Source organism: Oncorhynchus mykiss, chromosome 7 (assembly GCF_013265735.2).
Source record: "Oncorhynchus mykiss isolate Arlee chromosome 7, USDA_OmykA_1.1, whole genome shotgun sequence".
NCBI classification, from domain to species: domain Eukaryota; kingdom Metazoa; phylum Chordata; class Actinopteri; order Salmoniformes; family Salmonidae; genus Oncorhynchus; species Oncorhynchus mykiss.
In genome coordinates this window covers 31,430,451-31,458,111 of record NC_048571.1, presented here as the reverse complement: position 1 = coordinate 31,458,111, position 27,661 = coordinate 31,430,451, and the positions used below count along the sequence as shown (strand labels likewise).

Here is a 27,661-nt window from a genome sequence, read left to right as displayed (position 1 = left end):
GTCTTAATCAAAATTACGGATTGCCTCTTACGGATTGCCTCTTATTCGCTCATCGCCCCCTTATGCCATAGTTTGTACATCTCAATTGTCAGTAGAAAACACATTTGTTTATTAAGCAAGTCAGCCATATCAGCTATGTTTTTTTAAAGGCAGTAAATGAGGCTGAATGAACTGTTTCGCTGCCAGACATTGCTCCGCTGATAGCCAGGTGTAGCGGTGGTAAGGTTGCAAGATCGAATCCCCGAGCTGACAAGGTAAATATCTGTCGTTTTCCCCCTGAATAGGCAGTTAACCCACTGTTCCTAGGCCGTCATTGAAAATAAGAATTTGTTATTAATTGACATGCCTAGCTATATAGAGGTAACAAAATTCTAATAATGAAAAAAATATATAATCACTCCATGATGCTGAAAAGAAAGCTCTGGCGTTGGGACATCTTTATGTAGGCCCTAACAGTTTATGGGCACCGATTGTCACCGTTATAGTGCAATTAATGTATTGTTTAGTGCTGTGTTGTGAAATGGCTTTTTTGTGTGTGTGTGGGGGGGGGGGGGGATTTACATGCTAAAATCGCCACTGTGGAGCAGACCCTGTGTTGTGTTACATCTGAACCTTCGTCTAAACTTATTTCAAAGCTCAAACAAGACACACTACAGGCAATTGAGAAAATATGGAGTGACTTTTGTCTGCCACAGGGGATCTGTTCATCAAACCACTAGGAGACAGTGTGTGAGTGTGCGGGGGGAGGGGGAGATGGACAGCTGGAGGCAAACATGTGTGTTCACATTAAGTTTTAATAGTGGGAACCGAGTTACCGAGATTTCCCGCCAAAACCCATTCTCATTTCCCAGGATAAATAATGTTGAGAAACCGATAAATTAGAATATATTATTTCTATGAACAGCGTCACGTAAAATGGAACTGTTCAATTATATGCGATGTCTAAATGTGTTTTTTCTGCGACCTGCTCTGCTATCTGCATGATCACTCATCAACGCTCAGTGTGTATGTGTGAATGTGTGTGCTGTTGTAGCCGCCATAGGCCTTTTTCACATTTTTATAGTTATTTTATTTAACTAGGCAAGTCAGTTTTAAGAACTAATTCTTATTTACAATGATGGCCTACCGGAAGGAAAAAGGCCTAGAAAAATATAGGACAAAACACACATCACAACAAGACACAACAACACTACATAAAGAGAGGCCTAAGACAACAACATCAAAAGGCTGCAAAACATGAAAGCACAGCATGGTAGCAACACAACATGACAACAACATGGTAGTAACACAACACGGTAGCAGCACAACATGGTAGCAGCACAAAACCTGGTTCAAACATTATTGGGCAGAGACAACAGCACAAAGTGCAAGAAGGTAGAGACAATACATAATGCGAAGAAGCCACAACTGTCAGTAAGAGTGCCCTTGATTGAGTCTTTGAATGAAGAGATGGCGATAAAACTGTCCAGTTTGAGTGTTTGTTGCAGCTTGTTCTAGTCGCTAGCTGCAGCGAACTGAAAAGATGAGCGACCTAGAGATGTGTGTGCTTTGGGGACCTTTAACAGCATGTGCCTGGCAGAACGAGTGTTGTATGTGGAGCTGCAGTAGATATCTCAGATAGAGGGGAGTGAGGCCTAAGACCATTTTATAAATGAGCATAAACCAGTGCATCTTGCGACGGGTACACAGAGATAACCAGCTTACAGAGTAGTATAGAGTGCAGTGGAGGAGCATTGGTGGCATATATGATGGCCAAATGGTAAAGAACATCTAATTGCAAAGTTGTCATAAATTCAAAGCCCTGCATGCAATGGGTTCTCCTACCATGCCATTGCAAACAGCAAGTAGAGGCAAGTAGTAGGTTAGTTAGGTTATACAAGTAGGTTTTACAGATCAGCGCTAAAAGAAGGCCATAGCCTACTCTCCCCAAGCATCCCTCAAACATATCACAACTGGTGAATGGATAAAGAGAAGGGTCAATTTACCAAGATGCAACAATACTAAATATGCATGTGAGACATATCAACTTTCTGGTATTATTCATACACAACACTAGCAGCCTACCATATTTCCTCAACATAAAGTCCCCAATAGAGAACATCCCTTGGCCTACATGCATGGCTTCTATAAATCCAATTTCTTACTATAAGTGCAGGTAAAAATTTGTTTTATTGCCACATTCACCAGATAGGTGCAGGGAAATGTGTTGTTTTACAGGATCAGCCATAGTATGTACAGCATCCCTGGAGCAAATTAGGGTTAAGTGCCTTACTCAAGACCACACAATATTTCACCTTGCCAGCTCGGTTATTCGACCACTCTGACCACTAAGCTACCTATCACCACAAAACGCAACCTCTCGCAGTTACCGTAGACAATGTCTGATCTCAATGTCCACCTCACATTCAAATCTCCACTAACGTTTGGCACAGGCAGAGGCTCAAATATAAACTGTTGTTAATCACAAAACAGCTGATACACTGTGTCCACAAAAGCGATCGAGGAAATAGACATTTGCAACAATGTTTCATGATGTTACACTGACAAAAGCTGAGCAGGGTGGGCTGCTGGTCCGATTTTCTGGCAATTGATCAAGCCTAGGCCAAGTGAGAGAAAAGGGCCAACAAGCTGCCTGACATCTTCCGGTCGAAGGTAGGCTAAAACAAATGTAATTTTCACTAGACCTCTTAATATTTTACCAGTTGGCCAATAGTGCTTCATAGGCCTAGGCTACCTTAATTCTAGGCTACATCAACAAAATAGTGTGGTGAAAGAAATTTGAGTTTAATAAATTGCAACAAACACAAAAATAAAACATTAGTGCTTATTTTCTCCATTAATAAAGTGTCCGATTTTTTTCACAGGTATTATATGCTTTTAAATAGCTTTTCTGGTTTGAACAGGAATTTCTTGCAATTTTGGTGTGTGTGTGCGTGTGTGTGAGGGTCCGTGTGTGTTAGTGTGTGGGTGTAGGCATGCAGGCATGCATGTCAATTACATTAGGCTCATCTCTTCACAAAAAAGTACATTTGGTTTGAGATTTAGTACCACACACTCTCAAGCTTGTCAAGATACCTATAATAACTTGCAGTTTATCACACAACCTCCAACACAGAATCATGGATAACACCATTTCAGGACAAAATATCCTTTCTAAACCATGACTGCATCATGTTCATTGTAATTTTAAATTTCTCTGCTAATGAGATTGTCTAACTGAGAGTGGAGGACAGTGGCTTGTGGAAGTCAGTGGAAAGTGCTGACAGAACAGTATGGAGGAGTGACATGACTGTTAATAATTTTTTGGGGGAGAGTGTGGCAAAGCACAGGATCCTGCCACACTGGCTCCCTCCTGGCAGTGCGTGGCGCCAACATACATTTAATTGACGTTTTAAGAAAATGCTGCAAAGGTTACCATGTTGTTATTCCTCCCCCACAGAATTTCGTCAGTCCTTTCTTTACCCAGTGACCTCACCTCAAAGGCCAATGGGGCTCTTATTATGCACTAATCAAAAAGTAGTCCGCATTTGACATTGCCATGGCAACGGTCATTACTTTGTCCTCCGCTGCAAATATCTGCCATTATTTTCAAAGTTATTTGTGGAAGTGCTAACAAATTGGACTCGAAGCAACATAATTACCCAAAAACAGCATTATTCAGTTGTTTAAAATAATACCTCACATACTAGAATGAGATCCACAATGTTGAAAATGTGGAGCTTGTTTGGAGGGTTCGCGGATGCCTCCAAATCGAGAGGATGTAGGGAGCACAAGCAGCGTCAGGTCAACATGGTAAGGTCAATTAATTTGACCCTTTTGTGAATAACATTTGAGGAACACGCCAAGTAGCCCATGTTTTTTCCAACCTTTAACTCAAGGAAATATTGGTCAGATATGGAGAAAAGTATATTTCCACCCAACAATAGGTGTCTGTCACACCATTCCAAGAGAGGCTAATCCTACGCTTTGGTTGAGAAGTACCCTATTGTCTGTTCTCCTCTCAAGAACTAGAGACACGTTGGAAGGTGTCAGGAATGGACTGCACGCTGGATTGAACTTTGATCACACAACGAAAGGGGCATCTGCATGTCAGCCATTTCTGACCAACCTTTTATCTTTAGAGTTATAAATAAAGAGAAGTGACACCGTTGGTGGAAAAAATATTCTGGGCTTCAAAGTGCTTTTCAATGACCATGTGCTGTAGCTGGCTGCCTACTCTGAGTGCTGGCTAGATGGGTCGAGAACAGTGCTGTGTATAAAGCCTTGGTACTCCTCCTCCATTGTCCCCATACTTTTTAATTATACATATTATGTGAGCTAATGTTACTGTCCCGACTACAACAACAAAATATTTAAATACATGTTATTTTGTCCTTGAAACATTTTATTGAAATAATGTAGAATTCCATTCATTCCTATGGAGGAATGCTGCTACTGATGAGTGAAACTATGTCTGACCAGTGGCTTTCTCTCAATGGCCAATACATAGCACCAGAAATTCTGAGTTTATATACATCATTGGTCAAGAACAGGCTGTGCTTTGACGCACGCAAATTACCGGGAGAAAATAAAGTACAGTACTTGTCGGATCTGGACTGGGATTTGTTGCCATTTCCATCAAGCTCCCTACAAGCTATATGCTAATTAATGAGTAAAACATATGGTACAAATCAGTGGCGGACGGTGCCGTTTAAAATTAGGGAGGACGGTTATTTTTCTAATGAGCATAGCCTTATTTCTATTACAGCATGTTGGATGACTGTCATTCATGTTCCATTAACTCAGCTCAATGTAACATTGATAGGTTTAGGTTACTACAGTACATGATTCTCAAAATGTGTCATCATGAGATTGCTACAACCTAGCCTATGAATGAAAGTTAACAACGTAGGTGCACAGTTCGAGATAACATTTTTAGTAATCAAGGTGACAGACAATGACACATTCTATACCACCTTGCAGACTCTTGACTGCATCTAGCTGATCTAGGGTGTAACTATTTGTCCAACAGTTGCAAACAAGAGTTTCTATTGGACAAATTCAGGTATGTTTATCCCCGTTTCGTTTATCCCCGGCTTCCGTTTAAGGAAAGTTTTCAACAGAATCGGTGGAATGAATACACCCCTAATCAGCTCACTTTCATAGCAGCCACATACAAACATCATAAATCACTTTGCTCTTTAATTCCTTCTCGCATCTACGCGCTCTCCTCCTCTCACCTTTTCCCTTCGCTTGTGGACTTCATTGCACAACACATCAGCTGTATGTAACCAGGTGAAAAAACCTTTCCAAGCCAAACCTTCATATCATAACCTCTAACCGCTAAACACAGCATACACAATTGTCACCATATCTGCTAATGTCATAGTCAACACAGCTAGTAGATAGAACTGAGATGTTAGTAAACCCGCTACAATCATGCTGTACAGTTTACAGTCAGCAAATAGTTTAGCAGTTACACCGACAGGCCCCGGTGGCAATAAATGAATAAAATCAAAAGCTTACGTTGACTTGGAATAGCTCCAGTGTTGCATAGCCACAGCCAGCTAGCTAAAATGGCATTCTACTCTGTTTGAGTGTGTCTGAGTAGGCTGAAGCAGCTAGCTGCTTTTGCTAGCTAAGTAACTGAAGGTGAAATTGGAAAAAAAGCACAATGAAATATAGCTAGCTCTCTAGCTTCTCCTTCATTTTTGGAGAAAATAACTTGTTGAAAACGGTTCAACTATTGTCTTTCTCTCTCTTTCAGTAAACTACTCACTACATTTTATGCACTGCATTGCTAGCTAGCTGTAGCTTTCAGTACTAGTTTCATTCTCTGAGCCTTTGATTGGGAGGACAACATGTCAGTTCATGCTGCAAGAGCTCTGATAGGTTGGAGGAAATCCTCCGGAACCTGTGTAAGACAATAATTTGTTGAAAACTGTTCAACTATTATCTTTCTCTCTCTTTCAGTCAACTACTCACTACATTTTATGTACTGCAGTACAAGCTAGCTGTAGCTTTCAATACTAGCTTCATTCTCTGATCCTTTGATTGGTTGAACAACATGTCAGTTCATGCTGCAAGAGCTCGGATAGGTTGGAGGACATCCTCCGGAAGCTGTCATAATTGCCGTGTAAGTCTATGGAAAGGGGTGAGAAACATGAGCCTCCTAGGTTTTTTGTATTGAAATAATTGTACCCAGAGGAGGACTGAAAATTCCAGAAAATTATGTCATGGCTTTAGAAGCTTCTGATAGGCTAATTGACATCATTTGAGTCAATTGGAGGTGTACCTGTGGATCTATTTAAAGGTCTACCTTCAAACTCAGTGCCTATTTGCTTGATACCATGGGAAAATAAAAAGAAATCAGCCAAAACCTAAAATTGTAGACCTCCACAAGTCTGGTCCATCTTTGGGAACAATTTCTGAACACCTGAAGGTACCATGTTCATCTGTACAAACAATAGTACGCAAGTATAAACACCATGGGACCACGAAGCTGTCATACCGCTCAGGAAGGAGACGCCTTCTGTCTCCTAGAGATGAACAAACTTTTGTGCGAAAAGTGCAAATCAATCCCAGAACAACAGCAAAGGACCTTGTGAAGATGCTGGAAGAAAGAGGTACAAAAGTATCTATATCCACAGTAAAACGAGTCCTATATCGACATAACCTGAAATGCCTCTCAGCAAGGAAGAAGCCACTGTTCCAAAACCGCCATAATAAAGCCAGACTACGGTTTGCAACTGCACATGGGGACAAAGATTGTACTTTTTGGAGAAATGTCCTCTGGTCTGATGAAACAAAAATAGAACTGTTTGGCCATAATGACCATCATTATCTTTGGATGAAAAAGGGGGATGCTTGCAAGCCGAAGAACACCATACCAACCGTGAAGCACGGGGGTGGCAGCATCATGTTGTGGGGGTGTTTTGGTGCAGGAGGGACTGGTGCACTTCACAAAATAGATGGCATCATGAGGCAGGTCAATAATGTGTATATATTGAAAGCAAAATATCAAGACATCATTCAGGAAGTTAAAGTTTGGGTCGCAAATGGATCTTCCCAATGGACAATGACCCCAAGCATACTTCCAAAGTTGTGGCAAAATGGCTTAAGGACAACAAAGTCAAGGTATTGCAGTGGCCATCACAAAGCCCTGACCTCAATACTATAGAACATTTGTGGGAAGAACTGAAAAGGCGTGTGTGAGCAGTTACACCAGCTCTGACTCAGTTACACCAGCTCTGTCAGGAGGAATGGGCCAACATTCACCCAACTTATTGTGGGAAGCTTGTGGAATGCTACCCGAAATGTTTGACCCAAGTTAAACAATTTAAAGGCAATGCTACCAAATACTAATTGGGTGTATTTAAACTTCTGACCCACTGGGGATGTGATGAAAGAAGTTCATGCTGAAATAAATAATTCACTCTACTATTCTGACATGTCACATTCTTAAAATAAAGTGGTGATCCTAACTGACCTAAGACTGGGCATTTTTACTAGGATTTAATGTCAGGAATTGTGGAAAACTGAGTTTAAATGTATTTGGCTAAGGTGTATGTAAACTTCAGACTTCAACTGTATATAAGACATGTCTATGTCCTGGAAAGTTGTTACTTACAACGTCATTCTAGTTACATTAGTGCACGTTAGCGCACGTTAGCATCAACTGTAGGGTCACCGATTCTGTAGAGGTTAAACTGGTCATCTCTGAAAACCCGATGCAAGAACCACTGGTTTATGATTATTTATAAAACTCTCTTAGGCCTCACTCCCCCTATCTGAGATATCTACTGCAGCCCTCATCCTCCACATACAACACCTGCCAGTCACATTCTGTTCATGGTCCCCAAAGCACACATATCCCTGGGTCGCTCCTCTTTTCAGTTCGCTGTAGCTAGCAACTGGAACAGGCTGCAAAAAACACTCAAACCGGACAGTTTTATCTCCATATCTTCATTGAAAGAATCAATCATGGACAATCTTACCGGCACTTGTAGCTGCTTCGTGGGATGTATTGTTGTCTCTACCTTTTTGCCCTTTGTGCTGTTGTCTCTGCCTAATAATGTTTGTACCATGTTTTGTGCTGCTACCATGTTGTGCTGCAGCCATGTTGTGTTGCAACCGTGTTGTTGTCATGTTGTGTTGCTATCATGCTGTGTTGTCATGTGTTGTTGTCTTAGGTCTATCTTTATGTAATGTTGAGGTGTCTCTCTTGTCATGATTTGTGTTTTGTCCTACTTTTTTTTCTTCGAAGCCCCCAACCCCACAGGAGGTCTTTTGCCTTTTGGTAGGCCATCATTGTAAATAAAAATGTGTTCTTAACTGGCTTGCCTAGTTAAATAAGGGTTAAATAACACTATACTAAATATATTCACTTGTCACCAAATAATTTATTAAAATGCACTGTTCTGCAATTGTATTTCATTTTATTTATCTAAAAATCATAACTAAATATTTTGAGTATAACAAAAAAAGCTCTTGAATGACATTTTCTGACTGACAGGCGCAGCTCATCTTTTCTTTCAAACCCCATTTATTTCCTGTCCATCATTCAGGTCAAAGTTCTACCCTCTCCAAGCTCAAATTGAGATGATGATGTTGAAGGGAGGTTGCCTAGGAACAATTCACCCAGGGCAATTACGAGATCTGGCAATTATGTACGAGTTATTGCCTTAATGCGGGCCCCCGTGTTTGATGGGCAATTCTTACTGCCCAAAACGCCGCGCCATGGCTACATTAAACTTATTAAAGCAGTGTCCTGCTGGGTGCTAGCGCTGTTTTGTATACAGAACTGATCTCATTCTGATGGACCCTATTCAATGATCAGCTTGTTTTGATAGACCGCAGAGTCATCAAACAAGGCAGAGTGCCATGTTCTTGCACACCAAAAAAAGAGGAAAGATCACTAATCTTGTCCGTGATGGAAAAAAGAAAAGAGTGTCCAGATGCGAAAGACACAATATGGATTCCCTATTTCTTAGATATGCCCAAATATGCGTGAATGATGAATTTTCAATGCAGAGTTACCTATTGTGTCTAACAGGGGCATCGTAATGTTTCAGTTGAAGGGACTGAGAAAAGGAAAGAGCTATTAGATTGTGTTATTGATGTTGCTGATTTTAGGGGGAAATGAGACCATTTAACATGGCGAGACCTCAGCCTCAGACGAAACACAGGTCTCTAATGAACTAGAAATTGTTCGTTTCAGAAAAAATAACCAGAGCATGTACATGATAGCAGACAATAACAGAATATTTTGTAATACCGCAGAAATGACCGAAATGAGTGGCTACACTGACAGTAACAAATTGAGAGCAATAAAAAACGACCTTGTCTTGAGCGCAAACAATAGCCCAGGCCAAAGAAGAGACAGACGGATTGCGCAATATTAGGAGGACCATTGATGGTACAGCACAGTGAGTGTACAAAACATTAAGAACACCTTCCTAATATTGAGATGCACCCCGTTTTGCCTTCAGAACAGCTTCAATTCGTCGGGGCATGGACTCTACAAGGTATCGAAAATATTCCACAGGGATGCTGGTCCATGACTCAAATGGTTGTCAAATCAAATTTTATTGCTCACATACACGTGTTTAGCAGACATTATTGTAGGTGTAGTGAAATGTTTGTGCTACTAGCTCTGACAGTGCAGTAGAATCTAACAAGTAATATCTAACAATTTCACAACATATACCAAATACACACAAATCTAAAGAAAAGGAATGGAATGAAGAATATATAAATATATGGATGAGCAATGTCAGAGTGGCATAGACTAAGATACAGTAGAATAGAATACAGTATATACTGTACATATGATATGAGTAATGCAAAATATGTAAACATTATTAAAGTGACTAGTGTTCCATTTATTAAAGTGGCCTGTGAATTCAGGTCTATGTATATAGGCAGCAGCCTCTAATGTGCTATTGATGGCTATTTAACAGTCTGATTGTATTGAGATAAAAGCTGTTTTTCAGTCTCTCGGTCCCAGCTTTGATGCACTTGTACTGACCTTGCCTTCTTGACAACAGCAGGGTGAACAGGCAGTGACTTAGGTGGTTGTTGTCCTTGATGATCTTTTTGGCATGCCTGTGACATTGGGTGCTGTAGGTGTCTTGGAGGGCAGGTAGTTTGCCCCCGGTGATGCGTTGGGCAGACCACACCACACTCTGGAGAGCTTTGCGGTTGCGGTGGTTCAGTTGCCATACCAGGTGGTGATACAGCCCGACAGGATGCTCTCAAGTGTGCATCTGTAAAAATGTGTGAGGGTTTTAGATGCCATGCCACATTTCTTCAGCCTCCTGAGGTTGAAGAGGCACTGTTGCACCTTTAATTTCAGTTTGTCAGTGATGTGTACGCTGAGGAACTTAACGCTTTCCATCTTTCCCACTGCGGTGCCGTTGATGTGGATTGCCATACCAGGTGGTGATACAGAACGACAGGATGCTCTCAAGTGTGCATCTGTAAAAATTTGTGAGGGTTTTAGGTGACATGCCAAATTTCTTCAGCCTCCTGCGGTCCCATTAATGTGGATAGGGGGGGTGCTCCCTCTGCTGTTTCCTGAAGTCCATGATCATCTCCTTTGTTTTGTTGAGTGAGAGGTTATTTTCCTGGCACCACACTCCAAGAAATTCTAGTATACTGATATTCTAGTTTTTCTTGTTAGGGCCTTGCTTATGTAAATTGAAATGCTTAGAATGTTTTGGCCTGTGAAACACATTAACCAATGCCCACGTTAGTTTCTACTCCCGTCATTAACAACCACTTTTCTGGTTTAGCTGGAGGACAGAAATTCAGTAAGATAGACAGGCCTATCTACAGATGCATATGGACCAAGAGTCACTGTTGTCCATAGTGACACACAAAGGACAGTACAGGTACCAGACGTTTCCTTTTGGAATAACCTCAGCTACAGGCCTTGTTTCAGAGAGCTATGGACCAGATACTGAGCGGGCACACCGGGTCCAATGTTACCTCGATGTTCAACTCATCACCGGGAATGACAAGCAGGAGCACCGGAGAAACCTGGACACTACACTACAGTACAGTCTGAGGGTCCGGAAGGAAAAATGCAAGTTTTTTCAGCCTTCTGTAGAGTACCTGGGCCGACAGGATGCAGTGCGGGGCTCCACAAGGCACCATTAAAAGTGAAGGCTCCATCCCCACAGAATGTGAGTCAGCTGAGATCATTCTTAGGTGTTGTCGGAAGGGGCCACAGTGTCTCCCAACCCCTCCTCTCTCAGCCTCCAGTATTTATGCTGCCGTAGTTTATGTGTCGGGGGGCTAGGGTCAGTCTGTTATATCTGGGGTATTTTTCCTGTCTTATCCGGTCTCCTGTGTGAATTTATGTGTGCTCTCTCTATTTTTCTCTCTTTCTTTCTTTCTCTCTGTCTTTCTCTCTCTCTGAGGACCTGAGCCCTAGGACCATGCCTCAGGACTACCTGGCCTGATGACTACTTGCTGTCCCCAGTCCACCTGGCCGTGCTGCTGCTCCAGTTTCAACTGTTCTGCCTGCGGCTATGGAACCCTGACCTGTTCACCGGACGTGCTACCTGTCTCAGACCTGCTGTTTTCTACTCTCTAGAGGAAGCAGGAGCGGTAGAGATACTCTGAATGATTGGCTATGAAAAGCCAATTGACATTTACTCCTGAGGTGCTGACCTGTTGCACCCTCGGCAACCACTGTGATTAGTATTATTCGACCCTGCTGGTCATCTATGAACATTTGAACATATTGGCCGTGTTCTGTTATAATCTCCACCTGGCATAGCCAGAAGAGGACTGGCCACCCCTAATAGCCTGGTTCCTCTTTAGGTTTCTTCCTAGGTGCTGGCCTTTCTAGTGAGTTTTTCCTAGCCACCGTGCTTCTACACCTGCATTGCTTGCTGTTTGGGGTTTTAGGCTGGGTTTCTGTACATCAGCTAATGTAAGAAGGGCTTTATAAATACATGTTGATTGATTGATTTGACTACTGACGTACTCTGCAAAGTTTGTGCCGATCCTAGCTAACATTTTAAAGCCACTGCATAAATTTATGAACAAACCAAACAGTGGAAGTGAACAGACAGATGTGAGGAGGACTTCAAGAAAGTGAAAACAACCTTAGCTTAGTCATAGGCCCTCACACACTTCAACGCCAACTTGCCATTACAGTTGGCATGTGATGCATCGCCTTATGACGTTAGCGCTGTTGTCTCACACATCATGCCATCAGGTGAAGAAAGGCCAATCGCTTTCACATCACGGACCTTAAGTAAAGCCGAGAGCAATTATGCACAGCGTGAAGCACTGGCCATCGTGTTCGGTGTTAAGAAATACAATTTTTAGTTTCTGTTTGGCCGAAGATTCACACTTCTGACGGACCATAGACCCCTCACCTCCATCTTTGGTCCTCACATCGGCATTCCGTCGCTTGCAGCCTAATATTACGATATCAAGTACAGAAGGTCTCAGCAGCATTGCAATGCAGACGGCCTCTCAAGGCTTCCCTTACATGTCGCACACATTGAGGATAACGCAACTCGTTAGCGATAATGGCCCCCAACTGGTGTCTGAAGAGTTCCGGTCATTCATGAAATTAAATGGAATTCAGCACACCAAGTCAGCGCCGTATCACCCTGCAACAAACGGCTTGCTGGAAGATTTGTCCAGACAATGAAGCAAGCTTTAAAATCATCACAAGGGAACGGGTCCCTCAATAGATGCATAAACACCTTCCTGTTGACCTACAGAAACACTCCCCATGCTACAACCTTGACCTCCAAAGACTAAACAGGTCGTATAGACACAACCGCGAGCACAGGTGGAGAGACGGAGCAAAGCAAAAGACAAAAGCTTCATAGATGGAGAGAGAGTTTTTGCTTGGAACTACTGTAAAGGTCCAAAGTGGATACCAGCCACAGTGGTTGCACAAACAGGCCCTTCACACACCAGAGAACATAATCTGGAGAAGACACGTGGCTCAACTGTTGCCAGGAACAGAGATGACAGAAATGACTCATGTCAAGTGACAAACAAAGATCAGCTACTGGAGACCTACTATGACTAAGAGCCATTACCTGAACCTACAAATTTGGAAAGTGCTCCAGACTCACCTGAACCAGCCAGAGTGCTTACTCATGGTACTGTTGCACCCCAGTCTGGGCATACACCATCACCACTCAGACTCAGAGACAATGTGACTGTAGACTCACCTCTACGTCGCCATTACCCTGCAAGAGAAAGATGACCCCCTGACAGGTTGACTATTTAGTTCAGACTAACCTCCGACATTGGGGCAGAATACACCCCAGGGTTAAGTCTGGGAACTGAGGCAGTCTACCCTCTTTCCCTAGTTCAGGAAAGGTTATTCTGAAAAGTGAATTTATTTACATTAAGAGAACTGTTATATTAAAAAGATAATAATATATAAAACAGTGAATATTTACTTTTTCCTTATGAGGCATCAAAAGTAAAGTGGAGGAATATGTTGTGTTTATGTTGTGTGGTGCCCTAAAGTTTGTCGCTTTAGGGCACCAGTAACGCCCCCCTGTTTACATACATTGGAATGCTTGGAATGTTTTGTCCTGTGAAACGCATTAAACAATGCCCACATTAGTTTCTACTCCCGTCTCATGTTCTGTCCTTATATTAGTTGTATACATGTAAGTAATACAGTGTGCTATACAACACCAATGCTTCCCACAGTTGTGTCAGGGTGGCTGGATGTCATTTGGGTGGTGGACCAGTCTTGAAACTATTGAGCATACCCCGTTCAAAGGCACTTATATATTTTGTCTTTCCCATTCGCCCTCTGAATGGCACGCATACACAATCCATGTCTCAATTGTCTCAAGGCTTAAAAATCCTTATTTTACATGTCTCCTCCCCTTCATATACACTGATTGAAGTGGATTTAACCCTCCTGTTGTGTTCGTTTCATGTTAATTAATTATCTGTTCCCGGTCCAAAATGACCGCCCCCATTATATCGGATTATAAATCCATAATAATACATATATTATCACTTAATGTTGTGTTAGATCTTTTTATCAACTTAAGTTCTTGTGAAGATTACAAGTTTTGAACTTCTATTTGCTGTTTATGGCCTGTAGGCCTCATTGACCTGAGCCCATTCAACTAATTTTTGAGTAAAAAAAGCATAATGTATGGATTATTTTGACTATAACAAATAATCAGATGAAACATATTGTGCTATTTATCACAGACTACTTTGTGTGTGTTAAAGTTTAACAAGGACGTTTGTTTTGAAACCATTTAAAATGTTCAAATAGTGTCAGGATTTTATGTCATCAACCCGGGATATGGCGTATCTCGTTGGCCATGGTGTCACGTTCTGACCATCGTTCGTGTGTGTTTTCCTTGTTTTAGTGTTGGTCAGGACGTGAGCTGGGTGGACATTCTATGTTGGATGTCTTGTTTGTCTATTTCTATGTCTGGCCTGATATGGTTCTCAATCAGAGGCAGGTGTTAGTCATTGTCTCTGATTGGGAACCATATTTAGGTAGCCTGGGTTTCACTGTGTGTTTGTGGGTGATTGTTCCTGTCTCTGTGTTTTGTTGTCACCAGATAGGCTGTTAGGTTTTCACATTTCATTATTTTTGTAGTTTATTCATGTATAGTTTTTCCTTTATTAAACAAACATGAATCATCACAACGCTGCATTTTGGTCCGACTTTCCTTCACCGAAAGAAAACCGTTACACATGGGGTCATCCTGATAACATTTTCAGCTGACAGCCGACCTCTCCTCTCAGGTGGGGATGAAGACCAAGACAAATTCCCATTGTTTGACCCAGAATGTAACAACAACCTCAGCAGGGCCCTCTTCCTCATCACTGGAATGTAACAACAACCTCAGCAGGGCCCTCTTCCTCATCACTGGAATGTAACAACAACCTCAGCAGGGCCCTCTTCCTCATCACTGGATTGTTCCACATCAGTTGTCTCTTGGTCTGGATCATAATCTGTGTTGTCTTTAACTTCTGACACTTCCTCCTCTAATGCATCTTCACTGTCAGTTTCCTGGCCTCTGTCCTCCTCACCAGTGTCATGATCAAAGATATGATCAAGAGCCTCACATACAGTATATCGTTTGGTCATTGTGCTGCCACAGAATGAATTGTGAGCAAGGCCTCAAAAAGGCTTTATTCACCAGAGATGCGAGAAAAGTTCTATATATTATTGAAACAATGTAGCGATTGTTTGTGAAAATGCCAACAGGTGTGGTTCCCATGGGGGAAAGATTATATTGGGGAAAGGTTCCCGTGGGGGTTGCCATGGAAGCCAAGAAGGGGAGTGAGGTGTGTGTGTGTGTGTGTGCGCGTGTGCGTGTGTGTGCTCAAACAAACATGCATGTGGGGTTCTGGGAGAAGAAGTGTGTCAATTTGATGAATGGGCATGTGCCTGAACTCAATTGTATACACTAATTATAGTCTCACCCATTAATTTCTAATGACTGGTCATTTTTGACAGGGAACACTACAGGTGTACAAAATTTTACGAAAATCATCAACATTTATTTTGTGTGTTCAGATGCCCTATGTGGACAAAATCATGGACCCTTATGACAATCAGAATAAATTAAGTAAATTTTTCAGAGAGAAAACTTGTAAATCGGTCCAATTCGACCGGAACACAGCAGGAGGGTTAACAAGTGACATCAATAAGAGATCAAAGCTTTCACCTGCATTCACCTGGTCAATCAATGTTATGGAAAAAGGAGGTGTTCCTGTTTTGTACACTCAGTGTGCATGTATCATGAGGCAAATCATTCTAAAAAACAGAGATTTGCCCCTCTTTTCAATGCTTTGCATCAATATATTTTATTAAAGGATATAAAAAAAAGGCCTTTTTTTGACTGACAACACAGCTCTTAGCTCCCTCAGTAGATGCCTACTGGATAACTTATTTGTATTGCTTTTAATCTTTTTAAATGAATATCTTATTAACACTTTGTTCTGGCTAGCTATTTGTGTAGGTAGCTATCAAGTAAACCCAATGATAATAGGGTTTCCGGCGGCCCCGCCTCCAGCACCCCTACTTCCTGTGGCTATGTCTGCACTTAGCAGCTGAGGGATGTGTTGATTACAACTGTTACACTATGGTACGTGTGATGCATTTTTAAATGATTATTTGAGGAAGGGTTTCAGTCGTATAGCCATTTGCAACGATTATATTCACTGTCCCTACTCTCATAAATGTTTTAATAGAACACCCACATACTTCCAGGCAGAAAGACAGAATGTGGTATCAGAAAAACAACAAATTATTGAATATGAGACCATTTTAAGTACAATTGCATAGCAGGAGCTGTAATCCTATCCGTTATTCATTTTTAAAAAGGTTCTTACACAGGGACAGATACTTGTATTTATGATAAAAAGCTTTGGATTTGTCTGTAGTGGTTAATATATTGATTTGTTTTATTCATCATTTTTTGATCCATAAAACCTGTTACCAAACAAAACAATTTTATAACCCAGATTAACCCAGACCCAGATTACAACATTGACCCCCCATGAGATATAAATTAATTTGAAGAAGGTGTTTATGTTCAATAAAAAGGAACAGGATACAAAAGGCTTTCAAAGGAAATGGATTGTACAGACAATCTGATTGGACATTTAATTAGTCTTCAGGATAAATATAGGAGTATTACTTTTTTTCTCTTTATTTTAGTCTCAGATTGCACTCAAAACTTATTCTCAATGACATTCATCTCTATTTGGGTGAGTCTTTGACAATGCCCAAAAAACTATACCAAGCTATGATTGTAAATCTTCCAAAATGAATCAATGTAACGTATCTGTCATAGAGGAAATTTGACTGCCCTTGCTGCTTCTGAAGAGCTTAGTTTCATATCAACTTAATCTTTGCGTCTCAATTGTTGGCAGACATCAAATTCAATCAGCCTATGTCAAATCTTATATAACATTTCCAGGATGTAAGACATACATTTTTAAAGAGATTAGAGATTGGGATTACTGTATATTTTGGTTAGGGTACAGTATTACCGCCACACTGGTAGTCACGACTCATGACTGCAGTCAAATTCCACGTGACTGTTTAGTCACGGTATTTAGACTTCTCCAAGCTCTGATGCTGCTTATGGTCATTAGTAGCCTACCAAACTGGCTAACTGCCTGGTACTCAGCACTCTATTGTCCCTCTAATCATACTGACATCAATGCAAATGTTATCGAAAATAAAATCAAACACTTCATGAGAACCCATGAGCTCATGTTGAGCAACATTTCTATAGGCTATGCAATTGCGTGAGAAAACATAGTTTTGATGGCCTCTATTAAAAAGAGGGTCCCATCCCATCAGCTTTCTATAGGCTAGCCCTACTATATTTATTTCTCAACAGTCCTAATATTAAGCACATTGCTTCGCTTTACAACAAGAGTATAGCCTATATGGGTGGCATGAAAATGAACTACGGGAAAAGAGTCCTCCATTCAATATTTAAGTGCATAGATGACATGTACAGTATTTATCCCTCTGCCCCTGTTCCAAGAAAGGTGCATGATAATTGTCAAATCTAAATCAAAAACAAAATTTGCACATATATTATTTAGTATACACTACCATTCAAACGTTTGGGGTCACTTATCAATGTCCTTGTTTTTGAAAGAAAAGCTAATTTTTTTGTCCCTTAAAATTACATCAAATCGATCAGAAATACAGCGTAGACATGGTTAATGTTGTAAATGACTATTGTAACTGAAAACTGCATATTTGTTCATGGAATATCAACATAGGCGTGCAGGGGGCCATTATCAGCAACCTTCACTCCTGTGTTCCAATGTCACATTGTGTTAGCTAATCCAAGGTTATCATTTTAAAAGGCTAATTGATCATTAGAAAACCCTTTTGCAATTAGGTTAGCACAGCTGAAAACGGTTGTGCTTTCTTTACACTAGTTGAGTATCTGGAGCATCAGCATTTGTGGGTTTGATTACAGACTCAAAATGGCCAGAAACAAATACTTTTCTACTGAAACTCATCCGTCTATTCTTGTTCTGAGAAATGAAGTCTATTCCATGCGAGAAATTACCAAGAAACTGAAGATCTCATACAGCGCTGTGTACTACTCCCTTCACAGAACAGCTCAAACTGTCTCTAACCAGAATAGAAAGAGGAGTGGGAGGGCCCGGTGCACAACTGAGCAAGAGGACTAGTACATTAGAGTGTCTAGTTTGAGAAACAGACACCTCACAAGTCCACAACTGGCAGCAATGTCAACAGTGAAGAGGTGAGTCCGGGATGCTGGCCTTCTAGGCAGAGTTGCAAAGAAAAAGCCATATCTCAGACTGGCCAATAAAAATAAAAGATTAAGATGGGCAAAATAACACAGACACGGGACAGAGGAACTCTGCCTAGAAGGCCAGCACACCGGAGTTGCCTCTTCACTGTTGATGAATAGGCTGAACACTTTTGAATCTTTTGGATAAATATATTTCTATTTTATTGTTTTACATTTTATTTCATTCAGCTATGTTCAATTGTATTATTCATACTATAAAATAATGTACATTCGAAGAAAATCCTGTCTGCTAAATTAACTAGTGTAGCCCACAGACTTAAGGCATAGACAGATCAGGGCCAAACATAAGGACAACTCAGAGTATGTAATTCTGTTCTTCTGAAATACACATTTTCTTCATATCATGTTTCTTTAGACCTGTCTAAAATAAATAAGAAATTTATTGTAATGGTGTAGGCTATATTAAATTGATTTATTAGACTTAAAAAATGTAGTTGTTCCAAAGGTCTGCGTCAGTGGCTTGTAGGCTATGCGTGGAAGCCAGGAGATGCTAAATGTGTTTATGTTAATTAACGGTCAATTGAGACCAACAGCCTTAATTGTGGTATATAATATTATAAAGGGTGAAAGGTTATAGACCTACTACAGTCAGTGTCCATATTTCAGATATTATTCTATTTAACCCATCTGAACAATACAGTTCCCTTGTGACTGTCAAAATTGTATAGTGCCAAACACTACGCTACTGTTCTGGCCCTGCTACCTTCTCTTTATTTTCAACTCTCCATTTTGCAGCTTTCCTCTTGTTGAAATATACTCCAACATTGTCCTTTTCACCTCAGTGGATTGACGTAAAACGTTTTCTGCACAACTTCCCAATTGCATTTGGCAATTGCGTGTATTTGGCGCTTGTAGAGGTAGGCCCTAAAGCTTAGACTTGACAAAAGAATCAAAGAAAAATCTCAACGTAGCCACTTTAGACAAGAATTGCACAATAATTATACATGTACACATTTTTTTAAACATTGTTTTCTCTTTATTCAACCTGCCCAGAACCCTTCATCCACACAATATTTCATGACCCTAATCCTGATCGCCCTGTGGATATAACTGTGGGGACTGTGGATTATGAGTCAACCTGCGCATCAGTAGTGTACAGTACATTAACTCAGCAAAAACATAAACATCCCGTTTTCAGGACCCTGTCCTTCAAAGATACATTTTTAAAATCCAAATAACTTCACAGATCTTCAATGTAAAGGGTTTAAGCACTGTTTCCCATGCTTGTTCAATGAACCATAAACAATTAATCAAACATGCACCTGTCAAACGGTCATTAAGACACTAACAGTTTACACTAACAGACGGTGGGCAATGAAGGTCACAGTTATGAAAACTTAGGACAATAAAGAGGCCTTTCTACTGACTTTGAATAACACCAGCAGAAAGATGCCCAGGGTCCCTGCTCATCTGCATGAACGTACCTTAGGCATACTGCAATAAGGCATGAGGACTGCAGATGTGACCAGGGCAATAAATTGCAATGTACTGTGAGACGCCTAAGACAGAGCTACAGGGAGAATGGACAGCTGACCGTCCTCGCAGTAGCAGACCACGTGTAACAACACCTGCACAGGACCGGTACATCCGAACATCACACCAGCGGGACAGGTACAGGATGGCAGCAACAACGGCCCGATTTACACCAGGAACGCACAATCCCTCCATCAGTGCTCAGACTGTCCGCAATAGACTGAGAGAGGCTGGACTGAGTGCTTGTAGGCCTGTAGTAAGGCAGGTCCTCACCAGACATCACCGGCAACAACATCGCCTATAAGCACAAACCCACCGCCGCTGGACCAGACAGGACTGGAAAAAGTGCTCTTCACTGACAAGTTGCGGTTTTGTCTCACCAGGGGTGATGGTCGGATTCATGTTTATCGTGGAAGGAATTAGCTTTACACCAAGGCCTGTACTCTGGAGCAGGATCGATTTGGAGGTGGAGGGTCCATCATGTGTTGTGTCACAGCATCATCGGACTGAGCTTGTTGTCATTGCAGGCAATCTCATCGCTGTGCGTTACAGGGAAGACATCCTCCTCCCTCATATGGTACCCTTCCTGCAGGCATGACATGACCCTCCAGCATGACAATGCCACCAGCCATACTTTTCGTTCTGTGTGGGATTTCTTGCAAGACAGGAATGTCAGTGTCCTGCCATGGCCAGCAAAGAGCCCGGATCTCAATCCCATTGAGCACATCTGGGAACTGTTGGATTGGAGGGTGAGAGCTAGGGCCATTCCCCGCAGAAATGTCTGGGAACTTGCAGGTGCCTTGGTGGAAGAGTGGGATAACATCTCACAGCAAGAACTGGCAAATCTGGTGCAGTCAATGAACTTTGCAGCAGAGGTATCTCTGGGTCTTCCTGTCCTGTGGTGGTCCTCATGAAAGCCAATTTCATCATAGCGCTTGATGGTTTTTGAGACAGGCACTTGAAGAAACATTCAAAGTTCTTGAAATGTTCCAGATTGACTGACCTTCATGTCTTAAAGTAATGATGGGTTGTCGTATATCTTTGCTTATTTGAGTTGTTCTTGACATGATATGGCCTTGGTCTTTTACCAAATAGGGCTATCTTCTGTATACCAACCCTACCTTGTCACAACAAAAGCGATTGGATCAAATGCATTAAGAAGGAAAGATATTCCACAAATGAACTTTTAACAAGGCACACCTGTTGATTGAAATGCATTCCAGGTGACTACATCATGAAACTGGTTGAGAGAATGCCAAGCGTGTCCAATACTGTCATCAAGGGAATGGGTGGCTACTTTGAATAATACCAAATATAAAATATATTTTGATTTGTTTAACACTATTTTGGATACTACATTATTCCATATGTGTAATTTCATAGTTTTGATGTCTTTACTATTATTCTACAATGTAGGAAAAAAAACTTGAATGAGTAGGTTTGTCCAAATTTGACTGGTACTGTACATGCTCATGCATACACATATGAGCATCCCCCAATTCCCCCTGTACCATCATCACAATCACACATACGCATTACATACATGCACACATTAACCACACACTTGGAGTTCAACATATTGGCGTGCTGTGTGTGTGTCTGTGAGACGTGCTGTGAAAGGAAATGTGAAACATGCTTTGTCAGGCCTCAGCTCTCTCGGAAGAGCTTTCCCTTACCCTCTTCATTACCACACGCACACGTGTACAGACACACACACAAACACAGCCTTTATTACCAAGCTGTACCAGTGGGGTTTATCCTCAGGCCTGTCATTATAAGCCCCATAGAGAGAGAGGGGAGAGCAGAGGGGAAGGTGAAAGTAGAAATAGAGGCCTTTCAGCATGTGAAGAGCCTTTCTGATTAACTTGGGCCCAGTTTGAGTGGCCGATCAGTGTTGACTGGTGCGTCAGTGTTTTAAAAAAAAGCCTATGTTGTTTATAAATCGTGCCTTAAATCACTTAACGTTCCATGTTAAGAAGAAAAAGCAAGGATTAGCTGTTCTCAACGGGCCTCCCTGGTCGAGTCCTTGAAGACACTTGGCTTATTGTCTTTCTTGCATTATAAGGATATTTGACATAGCTTTTGATAGTCTTGAAGTTCTTGACAAGGCCCACAAGCACATATTGATTGCTAGGTTAGACATAAAACAAGATGTCATTGGTGAAAAGACTCCATGCAGTGTTAGTAGCTTTATTTCATGTTTCTTTCACTACGACAGCACATTGTCCCCTTGTCTTCATAACAATTTGATGAGAATTGCAGCATGTTAACTCATTTTGATTCAAACTTTTTTTTGTTTAATTAACCAGTTGAGTCTATGGGGGCGGTATTTCATTATTGGATAAAACAAACATGCCCGTTTTAAGCGCAATATTTTGTAACAAAAAGATGCTCGACTATGCATATAATTGACAGCTTTGGAAAGAAAACAGTCTGACGTTTCCAAAACTGCAAATATATTATCTGTGAGTGCCACAGAACTCATGCTACAGGCGAAACCAAGATGAAACTTCAAACAGGAAATGAGCAGAATTTCTGAAGCTCTGTTTTCCAGTGTCTCCTTATATGGCTGTGAATGCACCACGAACGAGCCTGCCCTTTCTGTCGTTGCTTCAAGATGTCTGCAGCATTGTGACGTATTTGTAGGCATATCATTGGAAGATTGGCCATAAGAGACTACATTTTCCAGGGGTCCGCCCGGTGTCCTTTGTCTAAATTGGTGCGTAATCTTCAGGTGCGTGCATTTTCTCCTGGGATTCAGGAGAGAAAGCACACTTCCACAAACGATATATCATCGAAGAGATATGTGAAAAACACCTTGAGGATTGGTTCTAAACAACGTTTGCCATGTTTCAGTCGATATTATGGAGTTAATTTGGAAAAAAGTTTGGCGTTTTGATGACTGGATTTTCGGGTTTTTTTGGTAGCCAAACGTGACGCACCAAACGGAGCGATTTCTCCTAAACAAATAATCTTTCAGGAAAAACTGAACATTTGCTATCTAACAGAGTCTCCTCATTGAAAACATCTGAAGTTCTTCAAAGGTAAATGATTTTATTTGAATGCTTTTCTGGTTTTTGTGAAAATGTTGCCTGCTGAATGCTAACGCTAACGCTAAATGCTACGCTAGCTAGCTACTGTTACACAAATGATTGTTTTCCTATGGTTGAGAAGCATATTTTGAAAATCTGAGATGACAGTGTTGTTAACAAAAGGCTAAGCTTGAGAGCTAGCATATTTATTTCATTTCATTTGCGATTTTCATGAATAGTTAACGTTGCATTATGGTAATGAGCTTGAGGCTGTATTCACGATCCCGGATCTGGGATGGCTAAGTGCTAGAGGTTAAAATATCCCTGTCCCTTCCCCGGTACAAAAGGTTGTTTTTAAAGCTTGAGTCTTTTAAATCAAAAAGCTGCAGTTGGCAAGGAAGTAAAGGAAAGTCATATATCCTGCTGGTAAATCAAATACCCATCTCTTAATAGTGTGAGGACATAAGCCAGGAGACACATTAGATCCTGCCTCATAAATATTCAGTCAGTTAACAGAGGAGGGAAGGTGTTTTAAAGAGTGATCAATCCAGGAGAGGCTGCGTCCCCCAGATCATCAGAGCGTTCCTCCATGTCTTCCTCACTACTCCCTGAAGGGAGATGAGTGACCTGTGTGAGAGTGAAGAAAGTGTGTCCGTGTATGTGCGAGTGTGCACGTGTCTGAGTGTGCATGTGTGGCAGGACAGCCCCTCCGTGGCAGTAGCAGCGGCGACTTAGGAGAGAAAGAACTGTTGGAGATAAATGTTATACTGCAAAGTCCTCCTCTCAGATCATGGCGAGCGGAAAGATTAATGCTGGCCCAGGAGACCAGCCTTGGAGGTCGAGCAAAGCCATCTTCTCCTTGCACAGAAATAATGCAAACAAATTAACAGTAGCGTTGTCCTTTAAAACCATGCATTTGGGCTCGGCATGAATTCTAGGCCAGACAACGGTCCACTGCCCATCATCTATGAAAAGCTTATGAAGGGCAATGGTAATAGAAAGCACTAAAGCATGGCAGTCTAAAGAGAGAGCCATATAAATCATTAAATGTGCCTGAACTCTAAGAAACCCAGAAACTTCAAACTTAACACTAACACTAGAGTTTAGGAAGCTATGAGATCTTTTAAAAAGGCAATTTTTTCATCAGAATATTAAAAATTATCCAATGTCAATTTGGAAATTTTCCAAAACTTCTTCATGGATGGGATTTACCTAATAAAACAGAAAATCCGGTTATTGGAGAGTGTCCATTTGATCCTCCAGGAGGGGGGAACATGTGTAGGTGGGTATTTTCGGGGCAACCAGCCAAGGACAGAGAGAGAGACTGCAGGATGAGTAAGATGAACTCTTGCCACCACAGCTCTCACAAGCACATTATCACCTTCATCTTCCAACGCACAGGGGGGAGATTTATCGTAACGTGAGGGGAAAGACAATAAGAATAAATTCTGTTTGGTTGACAGTCAAGCGGAGGTCTATAGTTTATAGATCATTCACGCTCAGCGCAAAATGGATTAAAGGCATCTTCAGTCCACCTCCTAACGAGTCGAACACACTTCGCCACCGCGGGTGTTAGGGCCGGGTGGAAGAATGTGTGCCAGTCGGCGGGGGTGACACATGAGATGAAGCAACACGCTGGGAGCCAAAGATGTCACGTCCCTCATCGTCACCTGGTGGCAGTGGTGTAAAGTCCTTAAGTAGTTTTTGGGCTATCTGTACTTTACTATTTATATTTTTGACAACTTTTACTCCACTACATTCCTAATGAAATAATGTAATTTTTACTCCATACATTTTCACTGACAGCCAAAAGTAGTCATTACATTTTGAATGCTCAACAGGACAGGAAACTTGTCCAATTATATTGTTTATAAATATTTTAGAAATTACATTTACTTTTAAAACTTAAGTGCATTTAAAACCAAATACTTTTAGACGACTTTTACTCAAGTAATATTTTACAGGGTGACTTTCACTTTTACTTTAGTCATTTTCTATTAACGTAACTTTACTTTTACTCAAGTATGAAAATGTGGTACTTACTCCACAACTGCCTGGCGGAGAGTAGTAATGGGTCTTGAATTTGACCTGAATGTAATAAGATAACATTACATCCACTGTAATGGTCATACACCCAGGTGTTGGAGGATGTAGACGTGAATAGCAATGTGTGCTTTGTGTTTCCCCCTCGGTCCTGGTGTGCCACGACAAAGCCCACTCAAGCGCTGCAGGCTGCCAACACTCAAATCAGCCAGGCAGAAGCGAGCGGGCCCCTGAGCATTTATGAGGCCCTTCTCCTCTCTACACCCCCCATCCCGGCACGAGATCTATCTGACAGGTAAACACGGCGGCCGACACTTCAGAAAACATATGTTTCTTTCTGCTGCACTTCACACAGCCAAGCTAGCCCAGTACACAGAGGAGTTACAGTACAGAGCTATTGAGCCGCGGCCAGCAGCACCTTTGTTCCACATCACCTCCACTCTGCCCCCGCTGTCTCCCCTCCCTCCCTCATTCCTCACCCTTCATCCTCTCTCTCTCCCTCCTGGTTGACTCTGATATGATGAAAACAGGCAGCCTCTTCCACATCGATCTGGGCCGCAGGGACGGACGGACGGACGGACGGACGGACGGACGGACGGACGGACGGACACACACACACACACACACACACACACACACACACACACACACACACACACACACACACACACACACACACACACACACACACACACACACACACACACACACACACACACACACAGACTTGTGCACAAACACAAATGCCCAAGCATCGTAATTTGTCTATTGGTTCTGACTCATCTTCGTGCACTCGGACATCTCGAACAGTGTCCGATCTTCAGCTCACATGAAACACACCACAATTGTGTGGTAGTTTGACACTGTCAAGCGGGGTTTGTTCTGATTCATGTAACTTAGGCTGAGGACCAACACCTTCTGGATGGAACACATTAACAGAGCCTGAACCGAGTTGAGATGCAGCACTGCGTAGCTTACTGTACAGAAAGATCTACCCCTTGTCAACACTGTTCTCAGGTTAGCTTCTACAGCCCAATCCGAAGTGACTGGGCATTCTGTAACTGGTCCGAGAGCGGTCGGCTCACAACCCAAGAAAGGTCCCCTTCTTGTTTTTTAGCCTGTTTGGGGATGTATTACAAACTCCTCTTCATGCGGACCGTATCGATTTCTGCGTGTTCCGTTCAGCCTCCATTCCGGCTCCATTCGGAGCTGACATCTTCTACAGTTTCCTCCAGGGGGGCTCTGTTCATTGCCTTTGCCTTTGACAGTGATAATGTGTGGTGCAGCGTCTTCTCCACACATGCCTGATGAATGTCACAGTGAATGCCACCGCCCGTAGCTGTACATTAGCGAGAAAGCACTTTTTACATGGGCCTGGATTAGCATAATGCAAACGGCTGCGGCTGGCGGTGGCGCAGATCAGATAGTGTCTGTCAGCTGGAATTGGGAGCATTTCATCAGGCAAGAAGTGCTGTGGAAGCCCGCTGAGAGGGAGTGGGGCTTCTGAGACAGGGAGCCCAGGAGTGTGTGTGTGTGTGTGGGGGGGGTGGTGTGGTGGATACCTGCAGAGCCGGTGGCAGGTACCACTATAGCACATAATTTTCACCTAGCTAAATTGTTTACTGGTACAGAGAGCGATGGTGGCTGCCAAAGGACCACACAAAGACACGCGCACACAAATGTGAGCACATAAACACAGACGCATACACACACACACACACAGAGGCACTTAGAGTAGCGCAAACTACCTTGAACACATATAGTCACAGCACCAACATACAAAAAGCCAAAGGTCGAAGATTGGAGACAGACATTCATTGGCAGATTCACACACAGACACACTCCCAGACATGTTCACCCTGCATAAACTTCAAAAGGTTTGAGAAGGCAGCAACTGTCCCACTGGACACAGACATCAGTTTAACATCAAGTTTTGATTTACATTTGGTTGAGTTGTCAACTAATGGGAATTCAACATAGAATCAACCCAAGAATATCACCCTGTCATTGAATAAAGATTAAACGTTCCCTTACATTTATGAGTTTTTGCAAATCCAACATCACGCCCTGATCTGTTTCACCCGTTCTTGTGATTGTCTCCACCCCCTCCAGGTGTCTCTTATTTTCCCTAGTGTATTTATCCCTGTGTTTCCTGTCTCTCTGTACCAGTTCTTCTTGTATGCTTTCAAGTAAACCAGCGTGTTTTTCCCATGCTCCTGTACTCCATTCTCTTTTTCTAGTCTTCCCGGTTTTGACCCTTGCCTGTTTTTTCTGGACTCCGTACAGGCCTCCCTAACCCTTTCTGCCTGCCCTGACATCCAGCCTGTCTGCCACTCTTTACCTCTTGGACTCAGAATCTGGTTTTGACCTTTTGCCTGTCCACGGCCATTCCCTTACCTACTCCTTTTGGATGAAATAAACAACAAAGACTCTAACCATCTGCCTCCTTTGTCTGCATCTGGGTCTCGCCTTCTGCCCTTATATCTAATCAGTTTTCCAGATGGAGAATAAGAATGAGATGTTGAGTAAAGCAGTGGGTAATGAGAGGGAAAGAACAGGGGGAAATAGATAAGAGAGAGAGATTAAGAAATACAGACTCAATGGAGAGAGAGAGAATTCAAAGCAAAGTAGAGAAAGAGAATAAGAGAAAGAGAGAGAAGGATTATAGAAATACAGAGAAGAAAACTGCCAGAAAGTATAGAGACTAAATTGAAGGAGAGAGAAGTCAACAGAAAAATAAGAAAGAGCGAAAGAACAGGAGAAAGAGAAAGGTGCAGAGAGAAAGAG

At 42.0% G+C, this 27,661-nt stretch overlaps 1 protein-coding gene across 5 annotated transcripts in view; it reads right to left on the bottom strand.

The window, feature by feature from the left end:
- LOC110527653 (receptor-type tyrosine-protein phosphatase T) overlaps positions 1-27,661 on the bottom strand; it is a 511,724-nt gene that overhangs the window by 258,116 nt on the left and 225,947 nt on the right. The window lies entirely within an intron of this gene.